Source organism: Octopus bimaculoides, chromosome 18 (genome assembly GCF_046866305.1).
Source record: "Octopus bimaculoides isolate indiv1 chromosome 18, ASM4686630v1, whole genome shotgun sequence".
NCBI classification, from domain to species: Eukaryota; Metazoa; Mollusca; class Cephalopoda; order Octopoda; family Octopodidae; genus Octopus; species Octopus bimaculoides.
The window spans coordinates 55,580,951-55,601,558 of record NC_142945.1 but is presented as its reverse complement, the minus strand read 5'-3'; the positions used below and the strand labels follow the sequence as shown (position 1 = coordinate 55,601,558).

The 20,608-nt window shown below is 33.0% G+C and overlaps 1 protein-coding gene across 7 annotated transcripts in view; it reads right to left on the bottom strand.

Moving 5' to 3' along the window:
- LOC106883074 (uncharacterized) overlaps window positions 1-20,608 on the bottom strand; it is a 135,278-nt gene that overhangs the window by 60,119 nt on the left and 54,551 nt on the right. The window lies entirely within an intron of this gene.

Here is a 20,608-nt window from a genome sequence, read left to right as displayed (position 1 = left end):
AAGAATTTTTAATATCTCCATCAAATCTATCCTCCAGTTGACACCAACCAATATTGAATGAATGCACAGAGTTCCAAACATGCTCCAGAAATATCCTATAGATTAGATATCCCCCCCAAAAATTGTGAACACCAAAAACCTCTGGGCCAAAGTCAAGTAGAAACCCATTGGCCAACAAACAGCAAAGAGAAACGTGAAGATAGATTGATTCTGTATTAAATGGATGAGAAGAATGTCTGGCATGGCAAGCCATGGATTGAGACCAAAGGGAAAGAAAGGCATCTGAGGATCATCTGGTGAAGACAGATTGAAGAGGAACTGAAAATGACAAGGATAAAATGGAACCAAGGGGAAAGAAACGGTCCACAGCAAAACATGTTGGAAGGCTGTGGGGTAATGATGATGATGATGATATTTTACTAAATCCTTCCAAATTGTTGATTATTTTCAAAATTAATTAATACACACAGGCTGTATATTTCATTAAAAATATGGTCTCAAAAGACTTGAAACAATTTTAGGAAAACAAAGCATTTTCTGCAACAATTAGTTGTAATAAAGTATTCAATAGAAAGTGAAAAATGTTTTAATTTACGTAACTGTTCTAAATATAAGTCACAATATTGTTCCTCTGAGGGTAAATCTTTATAAATTCATCAACATTCTTATAATTAAATCATTAAGATTATTAATTAGAAATACATGTAAGTCAGATGTTACAATCAGCTTTAGTAACTACTCCATACAAATTGCATTAATATTTACAAATTTTTAAAGATAACTTTAAATTTCCAATCCATTCTAAAGAACTCATTTCCTACATGCCATCCAATCTGTATCATCATCATCATCATCCTAACATTTTCTCCCATAATTGTCATCTTATTTCACAAATATTAAGCTTAATATATCCGACTCATTCAATATACCATACAACACCCATTTCCTTCTAGTTATAGACATTCTAACCTCGTAAGGTTTCAACAATCAGTCATTGTTGTTATTATTATTATTATAATTATTATTAATATTATTATTATTATTATTATTAATATTATTATTAATATTATTATTATTATTATTATTATTATTCAAGGTGGTGAGCTAACAGAATTGTTAGCACGCTGGGCAAAATGCTTAGCAGTATTTTGTCTGTCGCTACATTCTGAGTTCAAATTCCAATGAGGTCAACTTTGCCTTTTGTCCTTTCGGGGTTGAAACACTGAGGTTAATGTAATCAACTACTCCCCACCCGACAAAATTTCAGGCCTTGTGCCTTTAGTAGAAAGGATTATTATTATTGTTATTATTGATAAAAGAGTAAATGAAGAGAAGAGGGTTTAAGAAGAAGCCATTGGTTGCGATACTGGTGACAGGTTAAGGCTTCTGAAAAGGAGTGAGTGAGCAGAATTCCAATACTTTACACATTTTGCTATGAATGAATGCTCAGAAATATGCAGCGTTATTCTGGCAAGCTGACAAATAACTTCTACATTAGGTGGCTCTGACAAGAGCTCATGTATGGGATGGACATGGGATGTGAAAAGAGAAGCTGTATAAATGAAATAGTAAATTACCTGCAAGCTATAACCAACCAAGAGATGAAACAAGAGCAGCAGAATCCATTATTGTTTCAAGTAATTCAGAAATGCTGACAGCTACTTACAAGAAACAATTTATCACTAGGTGTGGGTGTGGGTGTGTTTTTTTTCTACTGTCTTGCTTCTATTTTTCTAAGGGTTAAGATCACTTCTGCAAAGACAGACATTTATATATAGTTGGAATAAGTATTTTTATAGACGGATGACTTTCTTACTGCTAATCCACTCAACCATGGTATGAAAGTGACACTTTCAGTTTGGCTGAGACAAGAAGGGTAATGTGCCTTCTTCGGAGATCAGTGTGTTAATCTCATTGCCACTGAACTTGTTGGTGGTGGGCGAAACATGTAGAACAGAAAACCAAAATGACACAATAATAATAATAATAATAATAATAATAATAATACAAGTGAATACGCAAATGTCAAAGAGAAACAGACATTAAAAAGAAACTTGATATATATTACTGGAATCATAAATGTGGGATAAAATTTCAATAGAAAATTTTAAAAACGAGTGTTTTTTATAGAAGCTGCAATAACATTTGTAGTTGAATGAATACACACTGGCAATTTACGTGTACAAGATGTTTTTAACAACTAGCTTTCAACAATCTGCAATGACAATGAAATCCACCCACTCAATCTATAAATCACACAATGTTTTGTTGTCTACTGTTAGTAATATAGTCTGACAAGAAGTCGTAGCATAATTTACAATAGAGCTAAGGGAAATAACTCAATTAGACTAATGGCAGAATGTAGTTACGTAACACTTAAGGCTATATACAAAAAGTTCTCAACTAAAATTTCCCATAGCATAAATTTCAATTAAGGTATCATAGTAATTGGGAAAATTAATATATCAGCAGTATTGTAAACATTACAAACAAAAGGCAGATTGCATTGAGTCCATAATCTGGTGATACAGCTGTGATTTCCTATTGTGTCTGGCTGAAATTACTTTGAAATAAGTGGTTGCAACAGCTGAAAGAAGAAAAGGAAGCTTCCAAAGTTTGGTTTCATTTCAAGACATATCACATAATGACTGTCCTTAAAAACATACTTCAGTTTCCAATACCACTTCCAATCTACATGCAATGAATGCACCAGTGACCTGTCTTAGAACAATAAGGGCCTCAAAACCTGGAATACATGTAATAAGCTTCAGAACACGTCTGGCAATCAAATATTTCAAAACCAACAGAAATGTCCTTCTTTAAGACATGCATAGAGAAGGAATTGGTTGAGTTATTTACATGGCACGTGTAGGAAATCAACAATTTGTTTATGGGTTTGGAATCATTTCAAACTTGAACACATCCTACAACATAACAGGGAACAACATAATAGGGAACAGAATATCACCTTCAAGGTTTTTAATTGACTGTATCAACCCTGATACTTATTTCAGTCTCAACTTAATTTTTATTTGAAATTTACAGAGGAATACAACATAACCCCACCACACACACACACACACACACACACGCAGATAGGGTTAGCTTTTGTACAGTTTCTTTCTACCAAATTCTGCTCATAGAATATTGGTCAACTTGAAGCTAGAAAGGAAATTACTTGCTCAAGGTGTTATTCAATCCCACAAACATGGCTGCAAAGAAAATCTCTTTGTGACACAGTTTTGTTTGAGCCTGCAATTATCTAAAAGAAAACAGAAATTTTCTTTTAGAAATTTACGCTTTGTCAATACATTTTAAACTTATCAATTAAAACAAGCAGACATTTGAAAGTTGATAAATACCTTTTTAAATAAAAAGTATCCTCTATAGATGATTAAATCGTGCTGAAAACTAAATCAACAAGCTGTCATATTGAATGTCTCAATGAAATATACCTAGCCTCCTATAGATTTATGTGTAAGCACAAAGACACAATCAATCTTTGTGCAATAAAATGTGTTATTTACTTATTGATCTCTCCCATGGTAGAAGTAGACTGCATCCATAAATTATGAGATACAGTGACAGTTACATTTCCAGATTAGAAATAAAAGATTTCAACCTAACAATTGTTATGGAAGCTTTGGAAACTCAAGGACAAGTATAAACAGTTGGTTGGTTAAGAAATATCTGAAGTCTTCATGGTGACAGAAAAATAAGGGGCAGGGCAAACAGCAGGACAGGTTCCAGTGTGAAACGAAATCAATATCTTTTCATAAACAGAACAAATTATCAGACTAGAAAGTGCATGTACAGGTAAAACAAAAGGTCAAATAAAGAGCAAACAACTGGGGGGGGGGGGGGGGGGGAAAGAAGCTCAAAAATAAAATCCTTATTAAATTGATTCCTAAATTGTTAATTAGCTTAGAATGAATTGTGTCAAAACTTGTTTTTTGTTTTTATGCAGAATCTTAAATGTGACAAATCTAGTGACGAGGGAGACTAAAACAGTGGTGAAGATGGGTTAATAAAGGACATAGACATGGAAGGAAGGCTAGAAAAGTATTCATGGATAAGGAAGTCAACCTGGACAAGGGAGACATAACTAGGGACCCATCAATAAAATTCAATAAGAATTAAACTGAAACATTCAATGTTGGCTGTAGAAGAATGGGTTAGAAAAGAATATAATCTAACATATGCTTTTATCTAACAGTAATGTTTGGAAACAAACTAATTAGTCAACTTCATTCAAATTAGAAATGTAGTTCTAATTTATTTCCTTCATAAAAAAAAAAAAATGTTGATAAACTGGTCGGCTGTGTGGTAAGTAGCTTGCTTACCAACAACATGGTTCCGGGTTCATCCCCACAGCATGACACCTTGGGCAAGTATCTTCTACTATAGCCACGGGCCAACCAAAGCCTTGTGAGTGGATTTGGTAGACAGAAACTGAAAGAAGCCCGTCGTATATATGTATATATATGTGTGTGTGTGTATATGTTTGTGTGTCTGTGTTTGTCCCCCCAAAATCGCTTGACAACCAATGCTGGTGTGTTTACGTCCCCGTAACTTAGCAGTTTGGCAAAAGAGACTGATAAAATAAGTATTAGACTTACAAAGAATAAGTCCTGGGGGCGATTTGCTCGACTAAAGGCGGTGCTCCAGCATGGCTGCAGTCAAAAGATTGAAACAAGTAAAAATGTATATATATATATATATATATATATATATATATATATACAGATACTCTTTTACTTATATATACACATATATATATGAAAGGGAGAGAGAGGGAACACAGGGAATGTAGTCGATATTAATGCTGTATGCAATGTCCCCATGTCTCATGAGATTGGCAGACGTCAATCAATGGCAGATCTTTTTGTTTAAGACTCAGCCTGATGAAATGCACAAGGGTACTTAATGCATCTATATTTATTATTAACATGTATGTTCATGAAATGCATTTCACATGTTGTACTGAAACAATTGCAACTACAGAATTAAAAATAATACCAGAAATTCCAGTCATATATATATATATACGAACACTTACGAATTAGACTGATTGAATTCTGCATAATTACTGACAACTTTCTCACAAACATTACCAAAGGTCTGTAATGGGAATTAACCATTCATAAGATTTTGCACTCTAAATTGAAAGCCAATGACGAAAGACAGTGAAATTTGCCCTAAAATTCTAAAGAATGAATTAAATGTATACAAACAACAAATGAGAACACTTTAAACAATATTATGGTAAAGTTTTCCTAAAAAAGACAATGTTTTAAGCCAAAAAAGAAAAAAAATTGCTGGAGAGCTGATAGATACAAATTCAATTATCATCATAGCTGTTTTTAATTACTGTCTAGATTGACTAGAAAGAATCTCTCCAGGATTATCCATATTTTATCTAACCATTGCCTACATCTTCCACCTGTTCAACAGAGAGAGAAAGAGAGGACCCTCTTTCATTCAATACAAAAAATATACCCCTTTAGCTTTGCACATCTGTAACAGTTTAAATAAATTTCCAGTCGACATTTATTAATGCTTTATTCCCTACCCCCACCCCCCACCCCTATTGAACTTGGCCTTTCTTCTAAATTAACTCAATAACATCCATTCCACTATAATTCTCTTGTTTTTCTTCTCTTATACTTTCACTTTCAATCTGCTAAATAAGAAACTGATAGACAACGTAACCACATCTACTGTTCTTATAAAAAGAAAACAAAAACAAACAAAAGTCTTTATTCTCAACAGATCTTCATTTGCCATCTTAGCCCAGACACTGCAAGTAGTTCCAGTCATGAATATGTCACCAGAATGGAACTTCTGTATCCCTTCCAGTTGACCTCTACAACTAGTCCCATGATTTAGTGAATTTGTTAAATAATTGAAAAAAAAAAAAAAAGGGAAAATGATACAAAATAAATACAAAAACACAATTTTATTTCTAATTCTGTGACCCTAAAATAATATATCACTAGAATAACTCTGATATTTGTCTATTGTAAGAAACTATTTGATTTCTAAAGCAGACTTCTTCCAACTGGAATAGTGTAGTCTGAAGCCCAATGCCATACCACGACGAAATCTTAAGTCACTTTGGACTTTGGCTCTTGCTCACTTTGGCTCATCTAAAAAAAAGAAACAAAAGGGTCAAAAATAAAAAGTAAAATTGATCAGACAGCACACCTTTTGATAAACAGCTTTGTTGTATGTGGGTGTATGGATGCATGTGGGCGGGTGGGGTGGGGGTATTATATTGCACGAGTGACTGTGTGTGTGTGTGTGTGTGTGTGTGCACATACATATAGATATGTACATACATTTGTATATGCATATATGTATATAATCATCATCATCATCATTTAACATCTGGCTTTCCATGCTGGCATGGGTTGGACAGTTCAATAGGACCTGACAAGCTGGAGCACTGTATCATGCTACAATGTGGCAGGCTTTCTACGGCCGGATGCCCTTCCTAATGCCAACCAGATTACACAGTGTACTGGGTTCTTTTTATGTCACTGGCATTATGAGGTTGCCTTACAATTTGCAAGATTAAGGGCCTAAAGTGACCCTATAACTGAAGGAGAATAGGAGAGACGATATGATGGCAGAAGGGAAAGTATGATGAAAGGAACAGATTGATAGCTGTGAAGAGGTGGTCATGGATAGAATGACAGACTAGACACTCCTGGGGAAGGGAGTATGGAAAGGGAAGAGATTGGTGTCAGGGGTTAGTGAGAAAGAGAGTGACAGGATGGCGAGAGTGTTGAGGTGGGCTGCGTGAGTGGGGGGGGGGGGGTCGAGGGCTAACCCTCATTATAAGTGCAGGAGTGGGGAGAAGATGAGAGAGGAAGGGAACACAGGAGGAATAAATGAAGGAGGTGGGGGGCCCAGAGAGAGTCAATGAGAGGTGGCGGGGAGGCCAGGGGGTGGGGGAGAGAAATGGCTGGCAGCCAAATGATGGGTTGAGAAATATCATAGAGAGAGTGATGAGAATGAACTAGTCATGTCATTCATACACAGAACCTAGTGGTGAGGGTTAGGGAAGGAGTGGCGTGTGGAGATGCAGGGCAGGCATTCATAGTTTGTGATCTTTGTAAGTGTTAGGATGATGAGAGATGGAGGGGACGCAAATTAATAGAGAGATGAACTGAATCAGGAGATGAGAGAAAAGGTGTCCAACAGGTAGATAAAAGAAGAGTCAGGGGGTGGGGGGAAGGAAGGATGGCATTAAATATAGGCTTGACAGGTACACACACATGGCAAAAAGGGATGTTAACTGATGACAATGACACATATACACACATGTATGCACACATATATACACACACACACACATCCATACAGGGAGGAAACAAAATAATGGAAACACCAATTTCTATTTAAGTATTAGTTTCTATAGAGTTTCATGTGCTTTATGCATACCTTTCACTTCTTGATAGAACTAGATTTTTTTTTGTCAGTTATTTATATTTAAATAAGTTAAAATGCATGACTAATCTTATTTCCAAAGACAACAAATTGTTGGAGCATCAGCCATTAAAACTGCTGAATTGCCTAATGTTTTGAGAGGTACAGTCTCTAAAGTAAAACCAGCTCTGGCAAGCATTATTCTGAATGGAAGAGAGAGAGAGAGAGAGAGAGAGAGAGAGATTGCAAACCCTTGAATTATGGCAGCAAGAGAGAGAGAGCAGTAGAGCTAATCGACCATCTTGCCAATCAGCTATTTGTCATCAGCTCTCCATGAAGCTGGACACTGTAATAGGAGGACTTTATATTGCTAAACCTCTCCAGTAACCCATCAACATTGAGAAGCAGAAAAAAATGATGTCTAGACCAGTGCTCCACAACCAGTTGGCCATGGTACGCTGCAGTGGAGCCCGAATATAATTTTTTCTCTCCTATACTTTTAGTTGTATTTTTAGTTCAGGTGTGCCACTGAATTTCGAAAAGAATATAACTGTACCACAAGTAGAAAAAGGTTGTGAAGCACTGGTCTACACTATCAGAAGTGGTCAATGGCTCAATGCAACAATGTCATCTTCTTTGAAAAATCCTCATTCACCCCTTTTCCCAACCTTCAGGGTGAGTTTATGTCAAAAGACAGCCCCAAAAAGATTTCAACCCTGATTGTTTGGTGCCTACTGTAAAGCATGGAGACAACTTTGTAATGATTTGGGCAGTTATATCATGGAATACTCTGGGGCCTTTAGTAGTTCTGCAGAGCAGAGTTAATGCTAAGGATTATCTGAGTATTTTGGTTGATCTTCCAGGACAACAATCTACGGATTCAAAATTGGTACAAAAAGAACAAAAGAAAAGCAGACCATTTGGATTGGTGCTCAACAATTACCAGAGTATTTTAGGGCGCAGCAAGTGAGAAAGTGCTTCCCTCTGCCATCGTTGCCAAAAGAACTAAAACAGACTTTACTTGAAGAATGGCTCAAAATTCCTCAAACAATTGTTCAGAACTTGTACAAGTCAATTCCTTCAAGTATTAAAGCTGTGATTGATGTCAAAGGTGAATCAACACTGTATTAAATAATAAAACTTCCATTAAAGTATTTCCATTGTTTTGTCCATCCCCTTATATATATGTGTGTGTGTGTGTGTGTGTGTGTGTGTGTGTGTGTGTGTGTGTGTGTGTGTGTGTGTGTGTGTGTGTGGTGGGGGTATCGCTCACATGTGTAAACATAACACTGCTCAGTTCACACTTGTTTGAAGTTTGTTATTGTACGTATGAATATATATATATGAATATATATATATATATATATATATATATATATATATTTGATAATGAAGGCAAGTGAGTAAGTAGAGAGGCTTCACCTATGAATATATTAGAATGTGTTGTGAATAGAGATTGGTAACTAGAAGATATAATCCGTGGCAGTGTTTCATGTAAGTGTACCCAAGTGGATAGGAGCACTCATCAATAGTTGTAAAGTAGAGATAGAAATAAAAAGAGCAAAGTGGTGACCAAGTGCCAAGCCACCATCTCCAGTTCTATTCCTGTCTCTACTTCACAGCCATTGATGAAGGCTCGTTTCCACTTGGAGACATTGCATCAAAGAATACTGTTGATTTTATTATATTATCAGTATCTGTGAGTGTACATACATACACCCATCCACCTACACACACACACGTGGGTGTATTCAGGTCACTATATTTACAAATAGGTTTTCTTTAATAAAACAGTTGTAAACATCTACATCTATATATCATAGTGGAAAGAAAACTGTTTTAATCTAGGATTGCTTTTCAATGTACTAAAAATATAGTTGGAATAATGTGTGTGTGTGTGTGTGTGTATACATACATACGTGTACACACAGGCATTTTAGATATTTGCATTTGAAAAAACATTTTGCTAATGCAAAGAGGACTTCAAACTATAATTAACAATTTCAATTATTTTTACAGAACAATGCTTTTTCTCTGGTCAACCAGGAGCAATGGTTGACAAGTGTAAGCAACAAAGCAGCAACAACAGTTAGGTGCATTGTTCAAAAGGTACAACGTTATGGTCCTAATATGATTCCAGTACCTTAAATTCAAAGATTGACTCTCCCAAGCTACAGCACTTAAATACTTAAGATTAAATTCAGGAGAATGTATACCTAGCATAATGACTTATGCAGGAATTTTCCTGTTAACACTTCTGATGAGTTGTATGTAGGCTTCTTTATAAAATTTATCACAGATCAAGTTACTTCAGAAACTAGTTTGTAACCTGGGAGATTAATGTGTTTAGGATTAAATGTCTCATCCATGAACACAGTACAATGCTTGGAGAGGAGTTTTATCTACTTAGACTTTTTTGTTTGTTTGTTTGTTTGTTTCCAATTCACTTTATTTCACAGATTATATTAAATATTTTAAAAAACATAAATATAATAACTTATAAAATGCTAAAAGTTAAGAAGTAGTTATATTGATTTCATCAATTAATAAAAATCAAATGTTTTTAATTTTAATAACTACGTAAAAAATATTTAATTCATGATTATACAAAATTTTCACGACAATAAATCTTTAAATTATCAAATTTTATAAATGATTAAATACACGCACACACACACACACACACACACACACAAACACACACACTAGATTCAAAGGTGTAAATTATTTTCAAGTTCAAACAGAATCAAACTGGTCATAGCAGTTAGTATTTCCATGCACAACAAAGTTTAAATCTAAACAAAAAGCAGATTAACTTTCTAAAATACAGAAATATATTAATTTTATGCAATTAGTAACAGAACAAATTATAAACTTAAGCCAGTCCAGTGGTGACCTGTTACTCTGATGTTCCATGGCATGCAGCCACTTCTGTACAAACTTCAACTAAAAAGAAATTCCATTTCGCTACAGATGGGATTTTTTTAAAACTTAGAAGTAAAATGAAAGCAGCCAATTTTTACGTTTCACTTCAAGAAAACCCCGGATATATTCACAATAAGGGTACACTACTCATATAGTAAAATGTGACCCCTAACTGGAAGCTATCCAACAAAATATTTCAAAAAGCTAAAACACTTAAGAATGGTTAGAGAAGAAAATTTCATAGATTTTCAAGATGAAAGTCTGCTTTGTAACTTACCAAAAGGTCATACTTGTTTCTGAATACCAGATTCAATAAGTGTAAAGCAAAAATTGAATTCCAGATGAGCAACAACATTCCTAATTAGAAATATTCATTTCACTAATGTCCTTAAGAAAGGTATAACTCTCCTACCATAACATTTCTTTCCCTACAATTATAATCCAATGTTTACCAAGGTTCCATTTCATTAGAATACTAAAGGTCATTACATAATTATATCTCTTATAACTATATTCATGTAACAAAGCAATTTCCATTCTTTTGAATTCTCTTTACGTGTATCCTTTATTAATTCTGTTATTCCTCTGCAGATAATTCACAATTGCTAGTAAAGAAGCAATTTCACATTTCAAATCTAATACTAACAACTATTAAGAAAAATTAGACTACTTAAAGCAAATAAGACCTTTTGTAATCCAGAACCATAATCATTTTCATTTTAGCCAACACAAAAATAGTCAACAATTTGGAACAGAGCCAGTATAATCCGTAATAAAAACTTTTTGCCTATCTTTAATGGTGAGGTTTTTGGTTTTTTTTTCAGTTTTCACATAATACCTTTTTAATTTGACCTCTAAAGCCACCTTCTGAAAGACATTCATTGAATAAAAAATTATTTGTGATCTGAACATCACTTTAGACTAAGCTTTCTTTAATAGTAGTTGTTTCTGTTGAAACTTATAGACAGGTAAATTTATAAAAAGATCTTCACCCATCATATAGAACAAATCTGATGAAAGTTAGGAAATGCATAGGGGTACATTGGTGTAATGGTAACACACTTGTCGTGATAACATGATCCCTCTTTTGAAATCTTTTGGACTTACTGAACTCCAGAAAAACCTTACATCTAGGATGGAAACTTATCGTCCAACCTCCCCCCTTCCTGAATAAATTTACTATATTGTACGATTTCCTATTACTGTATCAAGCATTAACATCTCAATCTCACCTTCTTTTGATCATCTTTCAAGATCGAAGGATCTTAGATTCTGTTATCGGTTTCAGCCAGAGGTTGGGTCCATGCAGGAGCACTGCCATTAAAATCTCTTAATGTCTATTTTCAAATACAAACTATGTATAAAGGAGTGTGTGTGTGTAGTATAAGCATATGTATACATGTATGCATGCGAGTGTGTATGTGTGTGTGTATACACACACACACACACTTGTATATACATGTATAGATACATATGAAACTACATGTGAATATGTATGTATATAAGCAAACATAAGAAATAGGTTCTTTTAGATAAAGAGGCTCAAATGTCCATTTAATTAGTACATTTGGTGATGGTGCAGCAAATGGTGATCTGATTTGCTTTGAAAGCAAAGAAAAACAAAATTACTGTAAGACAATTTAGAACAACAAACAAGAATTGCTATCTTTCCAAGACTAGCCCCCCCACCCCCCGCCATCATAAAATCCCAGCCTTTCCCAGAAGTTTGATATTCGGTACAGTCGTTCAGTACATCTAAGACTCCCCAGTCTATTGATGTTTATGTCTTGGTAAAATGTCCAAGTAGAACCAGAAATCAATGATGGCCATCTATCCAAGATATAAAACAGTTGAGTGTTATTTAAAGAGACAATATTTCCAAACGAATTTCAAATTTTATGCATCTTTGAATTAGCAATAATTTCATTCTTGAGTACAAGGGTGTGCTAGAAGGTTCCTGGTACTGAGGGTATCACGATTAACTGATCCTTCTGTATTTTCTTTTACCCAAAGCCAGGAACTTTTTAGCACCCCCCCCCCCCCTCATATGAAGTAATGAGTCTACATATAAGATAGGAACACGAGAAGTTTTGACTCTCATGCTTTCCAGAAGGCAATAAAAATATAAATGATACTGGTGTATGTAGCGACAGAACCTAAATGTTTTCTAGTCCATTATAATGTTTGTTATGATAATAGTCCTTTCTACTATAGGCAAAAGGCCTGAAATTTCGGGGAAGAGGCTGGTTGAATTATATCCAATCCAATGCTTGATTGCTACATAATTTATAGACCCTGAATGATGAAAGGTAATGTCAACCTGAGCGGAATTTGAACTCAGAATGTAATGATGGACAAAATGTCCAGCAGGGCTAACAATTCTGCCCACTTGCCACTTTAATAATGATAATAGTACAAGCAATGAAGCAATCCTTATTTTGACACAAGGACACAATATTTGGGAGGGAAAATGCAGTCAATAAGTACAACACAACTTCTTGATTGGGATTTTGTATTCTTATTTTTTAAATGGCCATTTTGGAAAAGATGGACTTCAAAGTTTTCCTTGGTAGGATCGGAACAAAACACAACTAGTGGAACTAATACCAGAAGGCATCATCTCCAATGATCTTTGGAGGATGAGGAGGACGTAGAAAGAAAGGAAGAAGAAAAAAGAAAAAGAAAACACACTATACGATAGAAATAAAGATAAAAGAGGAAAATACAGGTCATGAATTATTGATTCCAAGTTTATTTTTTCAAATTTGGTTAAAAGTGAGCAAAATTCTGCTACTGAAATCATTGATGTTTATTGTCTCATCTAAGATATTTTTGTGTAAAGTTTAAGAAGCAACAGAGAGCAAACAAGGTTGATGTAGGGGCTGCTACACTCTATTACAACTGACTGAGGTGAAAAAGAAAGTTACTGTCATATGAGGGAAAAATTAGAAAGAACATTAAATCAGTTAAGAGATGAAGATGCAATGAAACAGAAGACAAAGTATGAAAGATGGAAAAGATATGAAATCAGTGCCCCAAAATATTTAATATAAGTACCAAAATAATAATAATAATCATCTTTTCTACTAAAGACACAAGGCCTGAAATTTTGAAGGATGAGCGTTTTTGATTACATTGACCCCAGCATTCAACTGGTACTTATTTTATAGACCCTGAAAGGATAAAACAAAATCAACCTGACAGAATTTGAACCCAAAACATAAAGATAGCAAAAATGCCGCTAAGCATTTTGTTTGTTGCCGTAATGATTCTGCCAGCTTGCTACCTTAATACTAATGATAATTAGTTCCTGATCTAGGCACAAGGCTATCAACCCCAATTCTTGACTGGTTAAGGAATCCAGGATGAAATGTTGACTTAAATGGATTTGAACTCAGATGATAAAGGAATGTAACTAAATACCACAAAGTAGTTTATTGCTTTACCAATTGCTTTAGTAATAAATTAGAACTTTTCAGAGTATCACATGGCCACAAAACTGTAGAAAAGGGCATAGTTAAATTGATTTGTGTGTGTGTGTAACTTGTACTTAACAGCAGAATAATGAAATGTAGAGTAAAATCAAGCTGGGTTTGAACACAGAATGTAAATTTTGTAAAGCTCCAATTCCTGTCAATTCATTACTGATAATGATGATGATGATGATTTCATAAATTGACATAATTACAGACGAGCAGGGAAGGAGCAAAGCTGAATGAATTAAGCCCAGCACCTGTCCAACACGTAACATCAACCCCCAAAGCTAACACCGGTAAAATTTAAAATTTACAATTTCTTATACAGAAAATTTCATAAGAAATATATTCATGAAATTAATCATCAAACATATTCATAGATTTTCATATGGAAACTAATGCAGTCTTATGAAAAAAATAATCGCATAAAATAAGAAGTATAAGCGTATAAACAATAGTTTGACACACAAAATCAAAAATCAATTTAAATATAAAATATATTATTTTCTGGTTAAACTTTTAGCAATATAATTTCTTATACATTCAAATATTTATATATAGCTACAGAAATAAATTTGCATTTGAGGCTTACTTATGATATAATAATACAAAATAGCAAAATAACTAATTTTAACTGAATATATTTAACATGTGGAAATAAATAAAACGAGTATCATAAAAATATTTACAATTCTAATATCAGTCAGCTGACCTTCTTAGAATGTTTCTGCTAAACTTTTGACAATGCCATCTGATGCTATTTATTGCAACAAAGACAAAATTACTCAGGTTAACATACCAGATAGAATTCTTTCAAGGCCATTTTTGTTGTATAAATCAATAAATATTTCACTGCAATAACAACACCAATATTGCTATAAATCTCCTGAAACACTTTGAAGAATTCCTTTCAAATTTGTTGAATTCCTTTCATATCTAATTTGCAACGAATTCATTTGTGCAATTTGCTCTTCATGTGTATTTGAAAAGATTTAGTAGTACAGTTCATCATAGCCTCAGCAGCAATGTTATGAACAATACACAATGATGAAGAGTATATCAGGCAGGTTGCCAATAAATAGTTGCTATTCTTATCCAAACACTAATTCCTGTTTACAATTTCAGTAGAGACCAACTTGACTGCTGTATATACTTCACACTTTCTCGCTTCTCTTCCATTTTTATACTCGAAATCGTAGCAGTTACTGCCAAAATACTTGATAAATTTTCATACGTTTAAAGGTATTTCTTTTCATTCTTAAAACGATGGACTAAGAATGTAGATCTATTTTCTTGCTTGCTTGTATTGACTGCTGGTCTTCATAAATTTAATTATTCTTATAATTTATGGATCCTAAAAGGATGAAAACTTACATTCACTATGATAATATCTAGCAGCCTAACAAGAATAAAGCTTATGAAACGGTAAACAGCAAATGTTGGTTAATAAAACTTCTCAGCTTACAAAACAGTAAAAAGTAGTTTCAACTGAGATGCAACCTGAAGCTTTTCTTTTACAGTCAGAGAAAACACCTGACACATCTCATGCTTTTCATTTTCTTTTTTATTTGACTTATACCAAGAAAATTCTTTTTTAAAAAATTGTATTTGATGGAATTTTCAGACTATGGCTTTCCATATGTCATAAATAAAAGTCACATTTAGTTGCCTGTAGCATTTATAATCCTCAGCTGGGTCATTGGCAATTGATGTGTGTGTGTGTGTGTGTAGACACCAATTTAGAAAAGTTATTCCCACTAAGCTACTTCTTTCTTTGATTTTACCATTCATAAAAACAAAAAAAAAAGTTTTCTTGTTACAGTTCTCACTTTTCACCAACTCTTTTAGATGCAAAGATAGTTTGCAACTCTTAATTAAAATACAGCTTATAGAAATATCAGTTATGAATTTTTGAAGAGCAGAGTAACAGCAATGTGTTCTGAAATGGATTTTAAATTTGATTAGGCTGCCCCGCAAAAGGCAGGAGAAGTGATAAAAGTAGCAAGAAACTAGTGAAATAGTGGGGTTACAAAGGACAGACCAGAGAAGAAAAAAAAGGGTTTGGAAGGTGTGATAGAAGATCACAAGAAGCTGACAATTTTTCATTTTATTAGGGTGAAGATGTTTGTGTTCTTTAACCAAGGGGTTTTTAAAAACATTTGTTTGGTATATCAATCTTTGTATAAACTTTCCAATCAATCAGTGTCATCTGATTTATAAGATGAGATTTTAAAATAAAGTCATTTTATCTCATTACACACCAAGACATTTTGACTAGTGTCTCCAACTTGGTTAAAACATTCTGTTGGCTGTTGTCCTCTCCCATCTTCTTCAGGTACCAGTTGTATTCAGTATTGTTCTCAGAATTTTGAACTATTCTCCCACATTTGATATGCAGTTCATGATGGAGAAGGAAATAGGGTGGGGTATTGAATAAAGATTTAGTAAGAAATTCTGAGAATGTTGCCAAATATGACAGGCATCTAAAGAATGCTGGATGGTGCAACACCCAGAAAGTTGTAATGATAACAACCAATGTGAGGAATGCATAATAATGATACCTCCCCATCTCAGAAATTCAGGATTATGATAAATAAATATTTAAGCTGAAAGATTTGTATGAAGCCCATCCTACAAAGGGGATCCATTATTGCTGAGAAAAATGTAGTGAAACGTTCCCATGATGTTTAACCAAAGTATGCAACAAAAAGAAAAAAAAAAAGACTTGCAGAACATTGGAAATAAATGATGCTACTTGTATGATAATCATTTTACAACTGCCGTGCAATGTCAAGACAAGGAGACACTAACACACACATGATGGGCTTGTACAGTTTCCATCTACCAGAGGAGTTGAAAGGTTTTCTTTCTCTCTCTCTCTTTTTTTTTTTTTTTGCAGTTAGGGGCTTTCAGTTATTTAGGGACCCTTTCATCTGACCTCTGACCTCTGCACCAGTGTAATAATTGAGCTCCACCTTTTACACATTCTCAACTTCTGGCCTCAGATACTCAAGAATACAAAGAAACTGACTCAGGAGTCACAAATTCACACTAAATTGCTTTGAAGGATTTACATTGAATCCTATCAAATTCTATCACTTTTCTTGCATCAATAAATCTTTCTGAAAAAGAGAAAGACTCTTACATCACAGCACCACGTCTGAGAAAGAACATTTCTGTATACATTTACCAACAGATCCTTACAACATTCATTTCAGTGAGATCCATTAAGCAAATAAGTATACACAACTTAATTATCCAGTGATTGCATATAATATGACAACAAATAAGGACAAAACTACAAAAATCTGAATTGACACCATACAACAGTAATGAGCTGACACTAAAACACTGACTCACAACACCACAACACTAGAAACAATTGACACCAGACAACAATAAAGAGCCAACAACACCACACATGAGAAAAAAATCTATAAAAAAAGACACAAAACAAAGAAACCAGTGCTCGAAAGAAATCTTTTCAAATGGAAATCAGTGTTTGTAATATGAAGAAATATAAAGTGAAGGAAAATGTCTTAAAACTAAACTTGAAACTAAAATAAATAGATGTTCTCTCCAACAGAAATAATTTAGGATGTAAGGAATTGATCTCTTGTTGGTTTGATGTTATAACAATTATTTCATCTCACAGAAAATACAAATTGAATAGAAAATTCTGATTGAAATCTTCAGTATATCTATAGCTAGAGATAAATATGACATAATTCCAAGACTATGTGAGTACTGAAGTTTAAGTTCCAAGAAAAAAATGGGTGATGCAATCTGGAATCAAATACTTTTTATAAATGAAATATTCATTTCATATAGAAAAAAAAGGAAAACTAAAATAAAAAAAAAAAAAATTAAAATCCTATTATTATTAGCAGCAGCAGTAGCCTCAATCAGAGCCTGAGCATGAACCAAGACTAAAGAAATATGACTAAGTTAAATTCCTCAAAACAATTTTAACATTGTTATTACAAAGGAAATATTATAGAAAGTTGAAAGACAAAATTTTATAGAATATGAAACTATCAGCGAGGGAAGCTAGTGACAGAAAATATGAAATATAAAGTGTTTGCAAGGGTGAATAAACCGTTCTGCCATGAAAGTCTTGTCAACAAGTTCAGTAAATATTTTAACATCATGGAAGAAGAGCCATCATCTTAGAGGGAAAAAATAGAGCAGAAAAGATAAATATTTCAACTCAATTTTTTCAAAAATAATTAAAATATAGTAAACTGTTAGGTATGATATCAATCTATCTATCTATCTATATATATATATATATCAATGTTTTTGCTTGTATTCAAATAACTTATCAACTCGTGAGCAATTTATTTCAGTTTTAAGGTAATTGTTGATTGTGTTGGATATAATTTGTTGGTTGCAGTCAAGTTACAAATCTAGATTAAATGAGAAATAAATTTATTAATGGAAAAAATGTTGGATATATATATTGCAAATGTAACTATTTCTAGCTGCTTTTGTTTCAATTATTATTTTTTTTTTTGATGATGACAAAATATTTTGGGGTATAACTACATCTCATTCACAATGGTACTAGCATCAGAGAATTGATCAGGTGCATTAAATAAGGAAATCATTGTGAATTAAGACAATGTTTCAAGTTAGTATAAAATTTAACTTTCATTTTAAAATCTGAAGTGAACCAAGACAAGCAAACAGTTATTAGCCCAAACTAGTTATCAACCAAGCCTCTCTAAGAATATTTTTACTAGATTAAGATTCTAGCTAATTAAGCAATTTAACAGAAAACTGGAAGCAATTAATAAAACAAGCTGGTGCTACCAGAATTATGCTTCAATAATACTCAGAGTTCTAACAAAACATCCACACTAAGATTGCCTTTTAATATATATATATATATATATATATATATATACTACTTCTGTTGCTATTAATTATTTTTTAATAAACCTACTGGTTACTTGCAATATCAGTGCCTGAAAAGACATTGAAAGTCTCTATATCATTGACAGTAAAATTTAGCTGTTATGTTGCTACTGGACATCTGCCACTGAGGAGTCCAAAACAGGACAAAATCATGTTCCAGCAGCTATAGAAGAGGATTCTCGTCTGCCAATGATAGAAATACAAGTGCTTTTATGCACCACAAGTCCACATGAGAGGTTCTCTCTCAGCATATAGCACAGTAGTTAGTGTTCTGACAAAACATCCACATAAAGATTGCTGTTTGGTATTAATACTGCTTCTGTTGCTATATATTATCTATTAAAAGAATATATTTTCTAAAAAGATTCTTTGCAACAACAGACCATATTTACTCAAATACAATGTGAACTCATAATGTCATCACTAAAAATCAGTCAAATTTTCTTTTCCATTCAAGAACGATGCTATCCCCCACTACACCAATTCTGATCTTGATGTTCTTATATTAAATTTCTCTCATTGTGCAGCAAACACAAAAAGCTTCCTTTTCCTTCAAAATGCTTCTTAAAGAATATAATAAAACAGGTTTTACCAATTTCCCAACTACAATCAAAGGTTGTACAAAATTAAGATTTTCAACATTTTCTAATGCTTTAAATAAATTGATCGACCCATTCACTAAAGAACAGGTCTTTTCCTAACATAAAGCCAGCAAATACAATTGTTGATGTAATCGAGACTTCAAAGAAATCACCTCATTTTAATGAGGGATTTTTAATTCGAACCCATGGAGCATTCATTTATTGGTGTTTTTAATGATCAGTTGACCAATTTTAAGGTTTTGAAATGCATCAAGATCAAAATGAATGTCTAATTACATCAATAAAGTTCCACCTCTAGAGTAAATATGAGTTGTATATCACCAGATATACATGATCAGAGGCCACAATAATATTCAAGAAAAATAAAAGACTATCTCTGATAAATAATATTCCTAATATTATAACAAAAACTGCTCAGCTACGAGTGATCAAAGTTTTAAATCTCTATAAACTCTATCATGTTATAATGTTAAAAACATTTTAAATAATTAGAAATTAAGTGTTAATTGAGTCAAAATAGGAATTTGCATTTCAAGCATCTTAAAATAGTTTGGGCAACTTGAGGGAAATCTGTTGGAATAATCTATTAGTAGAGGAAATAAAGAAACACAAATTTTGACAATAAAACTATTCTATAAAATAATATAAAAAGTGAACAACAGAGGAACACATCAAAGCAAATAAATACGATTATTGCATGGCATAGAATAGGTTACAGAAAAGAAAATAAAACAAATTAAGGAATGGAAAAACAAAATAAACAAAAATCTAAAAAAAGGGCTTTTGATTGTTTTTGGCTCCAGAATGAGAAGAGAAATTTAATTAAAATTATTATATCTTAAAAAATGAATTGAACTAAAAAGATTTGAATAAGAAGAAATCCTTTAAAACAAGCTTATTTAGTGGCATAGATATCTATAAATGTATAAATAATGAAACATGAAATGAGAAAGTAATGTATTGTGAAATTTAAAAATACATGAAAAATATTGGAAGATCTCTCATGGAATGAAATGTCACTATCCTATTTAAATGTCTTTTATATTTAAAATGATTTTGAAGATCTTTATAAATAAAAAATTTGGATATCAAATAGACTCATACATATTGCTTCAAAATGCTTTTGAAAAACAAAGATTTGATTTTTATGATTAAATTATAAAAATTAGAAATACTTGAAGCTGATTTTTCACTGAATGTTACACATTTCAGGGAGGAATATAGTTTTATTTCTTTTCTTTCTTAAGAAAA